This window comes from Arvicanthis niloticus, chromosome 1 (assembly GCF_011762505.2).
Source record: "Arvicanthis niloticus isolate mArvNil1 chromosome 1, mArvNil1.pat.X, whole genome shotgun sequence".
NCBI lineage: Eukaryota > Metazoa > Chordata > Mammalia > Rodentia > Muridae > Arvicanthis > Arvicanthis niloticus.
Window position 1 is genome coordinate 28,672,469 of NC_047658.1, and position 14,246 is coordinate 28,686,714.

The following is a 14,246-nucleotide window of genomic DNA, read 5'->3' on the forward strand; positions in this document are numbered from 1 at the left end:
CAGCAGTTTGACTCACCTAAGAACTACCAAAATTATTTCATACAAGATGACACAATGTATAACAACATTAAGAACAAAACAGCAATCAATGAAATCAGAATTGCTAATCTCAGGGTCATCATGGAAAAAGCTGATATGCTAGGCATAGGATTAGCCATCGACCGGGCTTGGGCAAGGCTTGGGTAAGGCTTGGGCAAGGCTCTATTTCTTGAACAAAGTGGTGGGTACATGGATTTTTGTGTGTGCACATACACACGCATCCACATCCACACCTATACATGCACACGCACATGCACACACTCATGCAGAACAGAGCCACTCAACATGCATGGTCTTTATTATGAGAGCCTAAACATAATATTTCAAAGTTAAAGAGAATATATGGAAACTCATCTATCCTTTATCTCCTTTTTATCAAAATTGGTTTAGTTTCTGACCTGCTAACATTATTATTTGCAGGAATCTGTCCACATATCTTGCTTTCAGTTGAATTTAATCTAAAGAAAACACCTAAAGGGAACTATCATGTAATGAGGGAATGTTAAAATCATCTTTTAACATGAGGATTAGGGAAGAAAGATCTCTAGGAATCCAGACTTTGTCTATGTGGAATAAAGTTGCCTTCTGAGAATTAAAATGTCCTACATTCATAAGCAGAAATCTGCTCTGAGATTAAAGTTGCACACCTGGATGGAAGCTCATTAAGACAGGGGCTCATGTTTACAGGGACCAGGGACATGAAACAGGATGGTCTAAGGGAAGGTAAAGCATTCCATTCTGAAGAAAAACTGACATTCCAAGAACAAACAACTCAAATGGCTTCAGGAAGCCCCTGAAACTGACCGGATTCACTAGTGGGAGGGAGGGAGGGGCAGCACATATATAATCTAGAAGGATTGTTGAGAGACGCTTTCAGACAAGTAGCGCTGTCTAGGAAAAGGCTCAAATAGGTGGAACTGCCTGGAAGAAGCAGAGATCAGCTGAGAGCATCTGGAAGAAAACAACCATTCAATGTGCCCGGAAGAAGCAGAGCTCATTCAAGTTGCCTGAAAGAGGCTCTGATCAACTGAACTACCTGGAAAGGACAATATTCTGACTGCTAAATGTCTACAGGCTGTACAGTGCACTCAAGGTTTCTACCTCTTGTGAGCTGTCACCATGCTGGGGTGGGATTTCTGCCTCTATAATTAACCCCAACCATGCTCGTGTAAGTAATGCATTTATAATGCACTAGTTCACCAAAACGAACTTTGGTAGCAACCTTATTTTGATCTGCCATGGGCTCCCTACCTGGGATGGGTAGATGTTTGTTTATGTCTCTTCTGGTATAGTGTCACACAGCACACACTACTTTGGAAATGCTCTTTCCGCTTCTATGAAGTAGCTGATATAATATCAAAAAAAAAAAAAAAAAAAAAAAAAAAAAAACCATTTGGCATCAAATTAAGTTTTTTGTGTACTCGTCAGATAGTGTTGGTGTGTTCTGGAAGCAGTGATCAAGGTTCTCAAAGACTCTGTGAAAGTAACAGTGTGAGAAGCTGTTGCAACAGGGAGAGGAAAACACATCTCTCAGATTGCAGCATCTGTAGACTATGTCCTGAGACCACTAAACAGAAGAGGCACCTCTGAAGTGGTGGACTTAATATTAACACAAGAGCATGTGATTCCCGCAAGGCAGAAAAGACAGATGGAACATTTGCACAGTGTATAAACAAACAAAATAAAATTGAAGGGAGGGAGCTGAATCTAAGAGTTACACTAATCTTACAGGAATTCCACTCTGTGTTTAGCTTTTTAAAATTTAAAAATAGCAGAATTTGACACATATTTGTCATAAAATGGGAGATAAGAAAATTCTTGCTATTTGACATTTTTTTCCTTAAAACACAAAGGCCTGTGTCAGCCAGAGAGCTTAGCAGGTAAACCTGATGACCCAAGGTTTATCTCTGAAGCCCATATAGTGGAAGGAGAGAAAACAATTCACAGGTTGTCCTCTGACCTCTGTTCATGCAGTAAATAGATGTAGGTCTGAGAAAGTTGCAAATGACATTTCTGAAACCACAATTGTAACATAGATTTCAGTGAACACTGCCTTTATCACAGTGCAAGGTTTTGTCCATTCTTGAATTTCATGTAATTAGACTCATCAGGATGCTGGTTCTGTTTTTTTTTTTTTTTTTTTTTTTTTTTTTTTTTTTTTTTTTTTTTTTTTTTTTTTTTTCCTGCAAGTGGTATTTTATTGCTCAAGAGCACAGCAGATTATTTGACCATTGTTCTATTGGGGGCAATTAAGAGCTTTTAAAGCCAAGATACAGTGAATATTTTTGAACATACTTTATGGAAAGTTGCACTATTTTTTTTGGAACATGTGTGCTTGTAATGGAATGTCTGGATTACAAGTTAGGAGGCTCTTTATATGTAGGGTATGCACATATATTATGCATCTTCACATATTCTATGATTTTTATTCCCAGCAGATTGTTGTAGTTACTGTAGACCTGATCAGATCCTTCTCCTTCATATGACTTCCATCCCACAGTAAAGTTGCTAACCCTTGCTACTGTGCTATCAAACACAGTCTCTCATCTATTGAGGACAGACTTTGATCTCTTTCCTGCCCTTTGTTCCTTTATTTGTTCTGAGCTCCTGAGTCTAATATTCCAGCATCCATCTTAAATGGAAGGAACAAATAGACTCATGAGTCAAATGAGTAAATTGGTGACATCGTTCTCATTTGAATTAGAACTGTAGCATCCAAGAGTTATGAAGGCCTTCAGAAGTTGTAACAGGAATATGTTTGGAACAGAAGGAAGTTTAAATGAGACAAAAAACAGAGAATACCAACTTAGAGAGATTGTTAAAAAGTTTAAAAGTTAGCAAATAGATAAATATATGGGATGTGTCAACAAGAATTCCAGAGAAGATATATCTCCACAGACCAATTAACTGAATAGAACTAGAGTGGTGTGGAAAGATTGCACTGTTGCAAATCCATAGGGTAATTATTTCATCTCAGGAATAATTATTATAATAATTATATAATTATATATACACTTATTATATATAATTACATATATTTATCTATTATATATAACTATATAATATATTATATTATTATATATTTATGTATCATATAATTATCATAATTATTAATAATTATTTTAATCTCAGGAATATCCCCTGAATAGCTAGCTTTCCTTGTGTATTTCTGTGTCAGTACTAACGTCCTGTGACTTATTGATAAGAAAACTCTTGGACTCCATTAACTCAGAAGACCCAAGTTTCCACCAACCCAGAAACTAAGAATGTCAATAGAAGCTTCTGAGACCTCTGATGTACCCAATAATATACTTTAAATTTGCTTTGATTTATGACTTTCATTTTGTAAAACTATAAAACTTCATGAAGCTACTTCTTCTAAGTTGGAACATGGTATTTGGTGTAACATAAATCTGTGTACCTGGTCCATGGTTACTCAAAATGGCTCCAGAATAAAATATATCTTATTCTCTTTAAGGTTAATGCTGTGTTTTGTTTTTGTTTTTGAATCCACAGAAGGAAAAGTGAATGTATCAAGAATAAAATGATCATATGTAAATGTAGTAATCCAAGTGTATGAACAATCAGTTTTATAGTGAATGATCTAATTGTGTCAAATAAGAAAGAGACAGAATTTTTTTTTAAAAATCTTTATGGCACTAGAGATCAAACTCAAGGCTCTTAAATGCTAGGCAAATTTTCTACTGCTAAAGTGCATCCCAAATCTTGTCTTTCTTTAATACATTTTTGCTTTGAAAGAGTATAGTCCAATGTGGTCTTGACCTTGTGACCTTTCTGCCTCTCTACCTTTTTAGTAGCTCACTGTAGTTTGTTTTTTTTTTTTTTAAGACATAATCACATCAGCTGACCATATGGACTTAGAATCTGGCTCAGTAAGTAATGTACTAATCATGTAAGCCTGAAGACCAGAGTTTGAATCTCGATCACAGATGCTGCTGACCATAGCAAATCTTCAAGCAAATAGTTTAAAGCTGTTGGATTTTGCCTCATTTTATTTTATTACGTCTGAGCAGTAGTGTGAACACTGAGATCCACTCATGTTGGATGCTTTGTTATGTGAAAGAATTGTGACTATTTACTAGAAAATCTTAGACTTTCTAGAAACAGAGAACCCTCTCCTGCTAGAGCTCTCTCCTTAATTATCTGGCTAAGGATTTATTTAATGTCGCCTGCTTATCATGCTTAGAAGGCAGGAATAGTTAACTCTAACCTGACCATCACTCACTGGATGTCAACAGAGATGAGTAGGGCAGGAGGACAGAAGGGGAGACACAGGTGCCCAGAACCATGAAGGTTCACTGTAACCATCCTGACAATCACAAAGAAGGGGCTTCTCATTCAATACATACCACATCACTATTTAAGAACACCAGGAGTTTATTGTGTGTGGAGAAGACTATGCTGTTATGTAATATTCATGTAGAACATGGATAAGGGCTGTAGAGATGCTCATTTGATAAAGGTCTTTCTATGCAAGTTGAAGACCTGAGCTTGATCTCCAGGACCCACATAAAAATATAGGTGTGGCAGCACGCTCCTGTAATAACAGCACTGGAGTGACAGACTTAAGTGGTGAATTCCTGAGGCTGAATGTGCAGCCAAGCTAGCCAAATTAGAAGGCTCAATCAGGTTCAGTGGGGGAGTTTGTATCAAAAATAGTGGTAAGTATGACCAAGTTACCTTACATTGGTCTCTGGCTTCCGCATGCAAGTGCACATACATATATACAATCTCAATTTCTCTCTCTCTCTTTCTCTCTCTCTCTCTCTCTCTCTCTCTCTCTCTCTCTCTCTCCCTCCCTTTCTCCCTCCCTTCTTCCCTGTTTCCCATGTATACAATATAACACAGTATGCAAATACCAAATACATAAATACAAAGAAGATGAGAGAGTGGATGTGGAAGAAAAGGAAGAAGAGGAAGAGGAGAAGGAGGAAGAGGAGGAGGAGAGAAAGAAGAGGAGGAGGAGGAGGAAGAAGAAGAAGAAGAAGAAGAAGAGGAAGAGGAAGAGGAAGGAGGAAGGAGGAAGGAGGAAGGAGGAAGGAGGAAGGAGGAAGGAGGAAGGAGGAAGGAGGAAGGAGGAAGGAGGAAGGAGGAAGGAGGAAGGAGGAAGGAGGAAGGAGGAAGGAGGAAGGAGGAAGGAGGAAGGAGGAAGGAGGAAGGAGGAAGGAGGAAGGAGGAAGGAGGAAGGAGGAAGGAGGAAGGAGGAAGGAGGAAGGAGGAAGGAGGAAGGAGGAAGGAGGAAGGAGGAAGGAGGAAGGAGGAAGGAGAAGAAGAAGAAGAAGAAGAAGAAGAAGAAGAAGAAGAAGAAGAAGAAGAAGAAGAAGAAGAATTATTCTCAAGTAAGATCTTGTGGCCCATTTCATGTGTATATTTCAAAAGAGAATAACTCTTAAACTTCAACTTTTGGTTTGTCCTTCAAATTCTTAAGGTGAATTTTACAGATCACTAGTTGTTCATTTTTAAAATATATTTCTGATGAAATAAAATTTAAATTTTAGAAACCAACTAATGTTAACAATAAGCAATAACAGCTCGTTTGTCCAATTTTCTACAGTATAATATATCAAGGGGGCAAAGTCAATGTTTGGTGCTGTGAAGGTCTGTTCATTGAGAAATTTATTTCTCAATGTTTTACCTGTCTGATTTTGCCATGATGGGCTTGATATTTTTTAGTTCTAAAAATAAAATAGCAAACACTCAACTCAATGTATCCAGGGAAATTTACAGCATTAAGATTGACATTTATGTCTGTGAACATTCTTTAATAGATTCCTGGCACACAAAAGCAGCATAACAGGCTAGATATACTTTCATATTCTGTAGTAATTACTTGCTGATTTCCTTAACTTCCTGGCAATTTTTATGCCCTGAAGGCAGTTTTATGTTTCCATCTTTTGTGCTGTTTTTAACTTTAATCCTAATGGAAGATATGTCATGCTTTTCAATAATTTTTTTTAATTTTATGTTTGTTGAAGTGATAGATGGAAACCCATCCCTCAGTTGTTAGGCAATTAATACCAAATTTGATTTGATTTATTTGTTTTCCTGTGTAACTAGATTGCTTGCTTGCCTGGGTACATTTGTTGAATTATTACTCTAGATGAATATATATATATATATATATATATATATATATATATATATATTCTCTAAGGAATGGGCCAAAGCAAGAGTGGGTTACTTTAAAAGTTAAGGTTTCTGTTGTGTGATGAAATGTGGATAGTGGAGACTCCTTTGTGAGAAATAGACACATAGCAATGACACATTGTTGATCCAAGTAAAGTACTTCAGATAAATCTTGTGACACAGGTACAAATCTCCACCATATTGGCCCTGCTCCATTTGGCTCTTGTCTCTTCTTGATGGCAATGAGGACATTTTCTACCCCAAAAGTAGGAATATAAGCTTAACTAACTAAATAATTACACAAATCTCACAGTTGTTAAGAGATGCCATTCTTCATAATAGCTCACAAGAAACAGTTTAGCTTTTGAGCTATGAAAAGAGGAAAACATGGCCACCTCCTTGGAGCTCTATACTTGCCTAGGAATTGAGTGAGAATCTGCTGAAGGGTGGCATGTTGTCAGTTCATGAGGCAGTATGTGGTGGGGTTAGGTGGCAAAATCTGTAAGAGATGCACATGGTGAGGAGTTACGTCACTGAGGACACTCCCTTGAAGGGGATGTTTGGGACTCTGGCCCATTCTCACCCATCCTCCTCTCTGGATCTAGTGAGGCTCCTTTGCCAGGTGCTGCTAAGCATGATGCCCTCCACCACCCCAGGGTACAAATACAACAACACAAACTAAGAATCAAAATGACTTTACTTCTGTAAAAAAAACTGTTCTCAAGTGTTTTGTCCTAGACTGAGCAAACTGGCTAATGTATTTTGTTTGAGCCCCCTTGATATTGTGCTGTATTTTAATTTCCTTTCATCTTTTCTGAATTGTAAACTCCTGCTCATATGTGGAGGAATGCTTCATTCTATCTTGAGTCTTCCTCTCTCCTTCCCACTGTAGAACAGCAGTAAAGACTCCTTAAAAGAAAACTTTTATGGCTGAAGAGAACAAAATCTCAGGCTTGGGTAAAAATCTAATATTTTATGTGGCCAGGCTCAATCACCTGGCCAAGGCATCGCCTCTAGGATAACTATCTTTCTGGGAGTCATGCTCAATGGCTAAATGAAATAATTATCCTTTTAATGAGATACATCCTTTTAATGAGATACTTTACATCCCCATATTCCCACCCCTAAGACAGTAGCTGATGGGGCCACTGTTCTGCAGGTTTGCAAATCTTCCCAGTTTTCTAAATTCTTGAGAAAGGCATAGATTCTTCTTCTCCTCTCTATTTTCTAAGCATGTTTTCCATACTGCTGTAGGCTTCACCAGAATTTGGGCTTCCTTACTCTTTTGTTAAAGCTCCTCTACCTGCCATGTGGCTTATTGCCTGCCATGTGACTGATCTCCATGCTGGCACAAAAGGCATGGCAATTTTTCATTCTCTCCTCTGTTCTCATCTACTGGGCAGCTGAGATTTACAGCTTGCTTGCACTGGGAGTTTTTCTTTTAAACTCTAATAAAATTTCCCTTGAGCTTCATGCATTTGAATCCAGTTTTAAGTTCTTTCATTAATGAAACTAAACACCCCAAGAGAGGACTCTGATTTCCCAAGGAATCACCATTCTCTCTCTCATATTCCATTTTTATTTTCTACACTGAACTGTCTTCCATTGCTTTCTTTTGCTGTGTCTGAAAGAACAAATTGTCTCCACTTACCAGATCACATTGCCTAACTGCTATTCTATCCTTCTAATAAGTATGAATTACTGAAAGTTTGGAAGTCATACATTTCATTTGCTAGACATCTGCTTCATTCCTCTTATAGGCCTTACTATTTCCTTGGGATCAAAGAGTCTCTCAAGTTTTCCAGAGAGGAGAGTTTGCTGTAAGATTGTGTCTTCTAATGCTGTCAGAAACCACACCCATAAAGCCTCACCAACGTGACTTTCTAAACATGGGCTGAACAAGGCCAATACTAATAGGCATGCTAATGTGGATGGGAGAAATTCTAGAAAGCCTCAACTCTACTCAGAGATTGGTTTGTATGTCACATACTAAGGGCTTAAAGCATCAGAACCATGTCAATTACTTGTATCATTAAGATTTTTGCACTTTTATGCATATTAACATTGATCTGTAATTTAAACTTGTATTGAGGCTCCAAAGTACAGAATACTATTGAACAATTCCTTGGGACCAACACTGGGAGATCTTATTATTCTTTGTTCTCTGAGTAGTCATAATTCATTCAAAATGTGAATAAAACTATTCAATTCATCTAGTTGACTGAGACCATCCTGGTTCTCAAGCATTTGTTCATGTGCACATGTGTGAAAATATCACTTGTATTTCCTTAGTGTTTTCTGTCCTAATTAGTTTTAACTGTTAACTTGACATATCCTATAATCACCTATGAAGGGAGTCTCAGTTGAGGGATTTCCCAGATCACAATTGTTTGTAGGCACATTTGTAGATGATTGTCTAGATTACTTGATATAAGAGTAGTGCACCCTCTATGGGTAGCCTCATTCCCTGATCAAGCTGAGTTGTGGAAGAAAGCTAGCTAGGATAAACCACTGAGAGCAAAACAGCAAACAATGTTCTTCCAAAGATGACTTCTAATTCCTGCTGGAGTTCTTGCCTGATCTTCTCTCAGTGATGGACAGTAATCCATAAGGTGATTTAAACTCTTTCTTTTTTTTAAGTGTCTCTGGAACAGAGTATTGTATCACAGAAACAGAAAGAAAACTGGATCCACCTCAAGTACTTCTACTAAAATGCCCTTGCTTATCTTTTCCTGAATGTGAATGGGTTTTATGACAGCAGGTTCTGAAACATAGTTATACGATGCCACTAGGTTTCTATGAGATTTGAATGTTCTGTGCTTCCTGCAGTGAATCTTCTCTGGACATTTTCTGTAGCTGTGAAAGTTGGACTTTAGGTTTCAAATTTTATACATACAAGTTAAATGGCCCTTTAAAAAAAGCTTGGTACTAGAAATATTTTGAATATAGGCCTTTTCCAGATCTTGGAATACTTTCATATGAATAATAAGAAATCTTAGGGACAGGGATTGGACCCAAGGCTAGACAGAAAATTCACACACAGGTACACACACACAGACACACACACAATGTTCTGTACACAATATGAATTAGTCCTTATTTTTTAGAGAGTTAATCCAGGACCATCATGGTGGCATAGTACTAGAACAGTAGCTAAGATCTTGACATCCTGATTTATAGGGAGCATGCAGAGAGAAAGAGAGAGAGAAAGACAGAGACAGACAGAGACAGAGACAGAGAGACAGAGAGTCTGGGCCAGATTTGGGCTTTTGAAATTTCAAATCCTACACCTAGTGACATGTCTCCTGCAATAAGACTATACCCACTCCAACAAGGCCACACCTTCTAATCCTTCCCTAACACTTCCACTAAGAGGGGCCCAAGCATTCAAATATATGAGTCTATAGAGCCACTCTCATTCAAACCATCACAGATACTAATAGGATAAATCCTAACTATAGAGGCAACTAGAAGATAAATAAAAGTCAGAACTGTTCTGAGCAATTAATTCATGTAGGAAAACAAGGATAAATTAATTTCTTATTGTGTAAAAGCTTTTATTTACTATGGCTGTGTCAAGTTCTGCATGGCTGTGCTGATTAATAGGCAGAGATGGGCAGAGCCCTGAAAGATGGTCCTTGGAAATGGATAGAAAAGGAAGATGGTCTTTACCCATTCGTGATGGGTAAGTGGTGACACAAAGCCAAAGCTGCAGTTATTCTCAGATGCAGAAGATGGACACTTGGCAAAGAAGGCTCTTACAGAAGCAGGGACACTAGAAAGTGCAGACAACTGGCTGCAGAGATAGGTCCTACATTTGCATGGCCATGCACTTTCCTTCTGTCTCCTTGGCTGTATTTTCATGTTTCCTTGGCAACCTTTAATGCAGGAAGGTTCATGGACAACCTTCAGATCTTTCCTCCCTCCTCTCTCCTCATTTGCATCTGCAGTAACTCCAGCCAGTTCACAGTTTAAATTGCATCTCTGTACTGATAAATTCTAAATGTACACTTGAATATTTGCACTGAAGTTAGAACTGGTTATACCCACATTCAACATTTGCATATGAGTCAACTCTTGACCATGCCAAACTTAATGTTTGCTCAGAGAGCTCTTGATTCCCTATCAGAAACAATTCCCACATTGCTCCTCGGTCTGTAAGTTAATAACTTGCTCTTTCTTCTCTCTGCTCTATCATCTGTTCCATGGTTCCCCAGTGTCTGCTCCATGTATGGCCTGTACTCAAAAATCCAGATGCTTGGTTTCTTCTGACATACACCATTATCTCTCAAATTTTACTGTCTCCTTCTATGTATCTTTGTTCTGTTGTTTTCTACATACAACTGTCAAAACACTGTTTTAAAGCATATATCAAGGCTTCTTTGTCTTCTGCTGAAAACACTGACTCCAAGTGAGCTGCCTTTGGCGACATCAGTTATTCTAGTATGTTCTGCCACAAGCATTTGTGCTCACTTGCCACTTTGCAGAGAAGACTTTCATCACTTAATCAATCAACTTAGTTGTCACCATTCCTCTTAGAACAACCCTCACTGGTGTCTCTCTCTATTCTTGTTTGTTTCTCTCCACAAACGTACAGAAAGTACAAAGTTCTATATTTGGTATGTTGTGTCTTGTCATAGAACATAGCAAAATATATGAAGAACTCAGATACTTTAGTCAATTTTATTGACTGAGATATTTCTGAAGAGTGTAACGAACAGTAACTGTGTATTGCAATATGAAGTTTGGAGGCTTGAAGATCATTCTGGTTGCTGTTTTTAATTTTTTAAAAAGTTGTGTGATACAATTCTAAGTTGTCAGCTAATATGTAAACAATCAGGGTAGGTACCTCAAACATCACATAAAATATGTTGCAAACCACAAACTCTTCTCAATTCTCTTAGTGAATATAGAAAGATAGGTAGACAGTTCTAGACAAGTACAATGCTTAAAGATACCCACTTTTCTGTGTGTTCCACACAGAGTCTGAACCCTGAGAGCTGCCTTTTTAAAATCCTCTCTCATGTCTACTCAGACTCACCACTAAGAAGAAAGCAGAAATTATAAGCTATAGGCTTACATATATATCAGGAAGAGAAAGGCAGAAGACTTCTGGTTACTGTGCTGGTCACTAAGGTACCTGGAAGCCTTCAGCCCAACACATAGTAAAGAAAATCCAAAAATCAAAAATTCCTTTTAGATTTTTCATCAAATTGAAGCTAAATAGCAAGCTATTGCTTTCAGAATTGAGGAGACAGACAGGAAGTGCATAGAACCACAACTTACTCAGGCAGTGTCTCAGAAACAGAAATATTTTTGAGTCAACAACTGAGTCAGAAGATAGGATCAATAACTGGCAAGAGAATGGATGCTCAGGACTCAAACATTTAAACTATGACTCCAGATATGCTAACAGGTCTGATGGCTAAAGGGACCCAAGGAAAAGCAGATACACATAAATATAGACAGAAAAGTTAAAGATGGGTGAGACACTAACCACTGATCATGAAGAAACAGTAGCACACTTCCATAGTGGAACTGTAGAAGAGAAAATGTAGGTAAGCATATAGAACGGAAGATTCAATGAAACAGTTGAAAAAGGTGTGGCAGACACATAGTGGGGAGAGGAAAAGAAAGAAGAGGTGGACAGAACTATTGGAAACAATAACAACACCTGAAATCCTCCCAGAACTCATTTTAGATATCAAAACAGGGGTTGAAAAACCTTGAGGACATCGAGGAGGATAAATATAAAAAAATTTACTTATGTGCATATTTTATCTACACTACATGAAGATCAAACATGAAGGGGATGAAGCTTGAAAGTCAGTAGAAAGAAAATCCACATTAAATGGGGGGAAAAGAAAGTTAAGAACTGAGGAGCCACTGACAGCGGTGAAAGAATTCAGCCACCAGTCCAGAAGTCTGTACCTGTCAGAATTTCTTTTCAAAAGTGAAGGAGAAGTAAATTCTCAGGAAAATAAAAATTAAAGGGTATGTTTAACTAACAGAACTAACTGCCTTGTAAGAAATGTTCAAAGAATCTATTCAGAAAACAAGAAAACTATACAGGCCAAACGCCCAACTCTACCAGAAGAATAAAAGCCACAGAGAAAGGATTAGGGAAGGCAAGTGAGCTATTTGATTTTTCTTATTATCAATTGAGCGCATAGTTATTTATTCAAAAATAATAATGATGATGGTAATAATGCATAGATAATTATAGCTTATGCATAAATGAAACAAGCACCAGCAAGGTACGAGGAAATAGAGGAGGCAACTAGGGATTCTTAGAAGGGGCACACACGCCTCGAGAGGTGCTACATTATTAGTTGAAAGTAGACTTGGGTAAGTGAAAATTGCACTGTTTAAAAAGGAAAGCATACTGTGCATACTTAGAACAGAAACCATATAACATGGAACCATATAACGGATTCAGAAACAGAGAAAGCAGAAAAGAAGTGGAACAAAGGAAAAAGACGGCATGGAAGGAATAAGGGGTTTGCTCCTGTTCAGAATCTGACCTTTTCAGAGAAGCAGTTCATGAAAGAAGCTTTCAGTGGGGAACACACATTCACACACTACACATACCCATACATCCACACTCATGCATTCACACATTCACGCACATGAAATTCTCATTCACAGATGCACACACTTCATACACCCACACACTCACTCAAACTCACATAGGCAAACATAGACACACATGAAACACACAACCACACATTCAAATTAGCCTCATACACACACACACACACACACACTACATACATAAAATACGCATCTACACATTCACATGCTCATCATCTACATTCACAGACAACTTGCATAAAACACACATCCACTCATTCACAAGCATGTCAACCATATTCATATACTGGACACATATATGTACAGGGGTACAGAACAAAATACCACCTCTCATAAGATACAGAACTTCATAACAGTTTGGACATCTCTCTGCTGATGGCATTAAGGGTAGATACACTTTGTTTCCTGTCACAATCTTTCCAGTGTGTTCGCATTTAACACGGGTCTTTATACAACAAATCTGAGAAATCTGAATGAGCTATTGCCAGTTTTCTAGCAAGACAAAACCTCTTTAATAAGTCATTTCTACTCTGGCTTAATATTTTTCTTATTATGATATAATTCAATATTTTAGTCACTAATATAAACTAATTCAAGGCTGAAGCAAGCATTAGAAGTCAGAATACTATATTAGGTAACTCATCTATTTGCAAAACTATGGTGTTTTCATAATTCACTCCTAACTCAGGTGTAGGAAAAATGCCTGTGCCTGTGTTGTTCAACCTGAATTCACTGACGGGCACTCACCCATCTTTGAAGCCAAAGCCTCACTGTGCATACATGACTCTACCCACTGAGCTATAATCTCAACAATTGCTGGTCACTTTCCACAGGTACCCAAATACTGTTTATGTAACAATCAGAAAACATGCTGCTCCAACTGATAACTCAGAAAGTGATAGGGTTTTTTGTTTGTTTCTTTGCTTTTTTTGTTTTTGTTTTTTTTTTAGTTGTGTGTGTGTGTGTGTTTCTATTTACTGTGTTCCAGGATTCTTTATTCTTTACCAATAAAATGATGAGTGACAGCTTATGATAAATGGCATGAGGTGACAAGTTCATTTGGGGAAATGTTAGTAAGAAAGAATATGTTCAAATGGCAGCAGAGGGACATTAGACCCTGTGCTGTTTCCTCACTATGGCCTGGTGCTTACGCTAATGCTAACACTAATGCCATCACTTCTGACAGAACAGTTCTTATGAGTGGATCCATTCAGAAGTGAAAGTCCCGCTTTTAGAAAAATCCATAGAAATATACAGACAAATATGGACATGGCCACTTCAAGGTATCATTGAGGAGAAGGTTTTTTTTTTTATTGCAGATATGAGGGAGAACTCCTCCAGAGGCATCTGGAAGAGTGTGAACTGAACATGGCCAGCAGAATAGACTGGGCCATGAGAGGAGGGGGAAGGGGGAGAGCAAGAGAGGGAAAAACGAGGGAAACAAACAGCAACCATAACCTCAACAA

General features: G+C 37.9%; 1 protein-coding gene across 1 annotated transcript in view; it reads right to left on the reverse strand.

Annotated features, from left to right (window-relative positions):
* The window catches only part of Gabrg3 (gamma-aminobutyric acid type A receptor subunit gamma3), a 581,822-nt gene that overhangs the window by 155,325 nt on the left and 412,251 nt on the right, over nt 1–14,246 (reverse strand). The window lies entirely within an intron of this gene.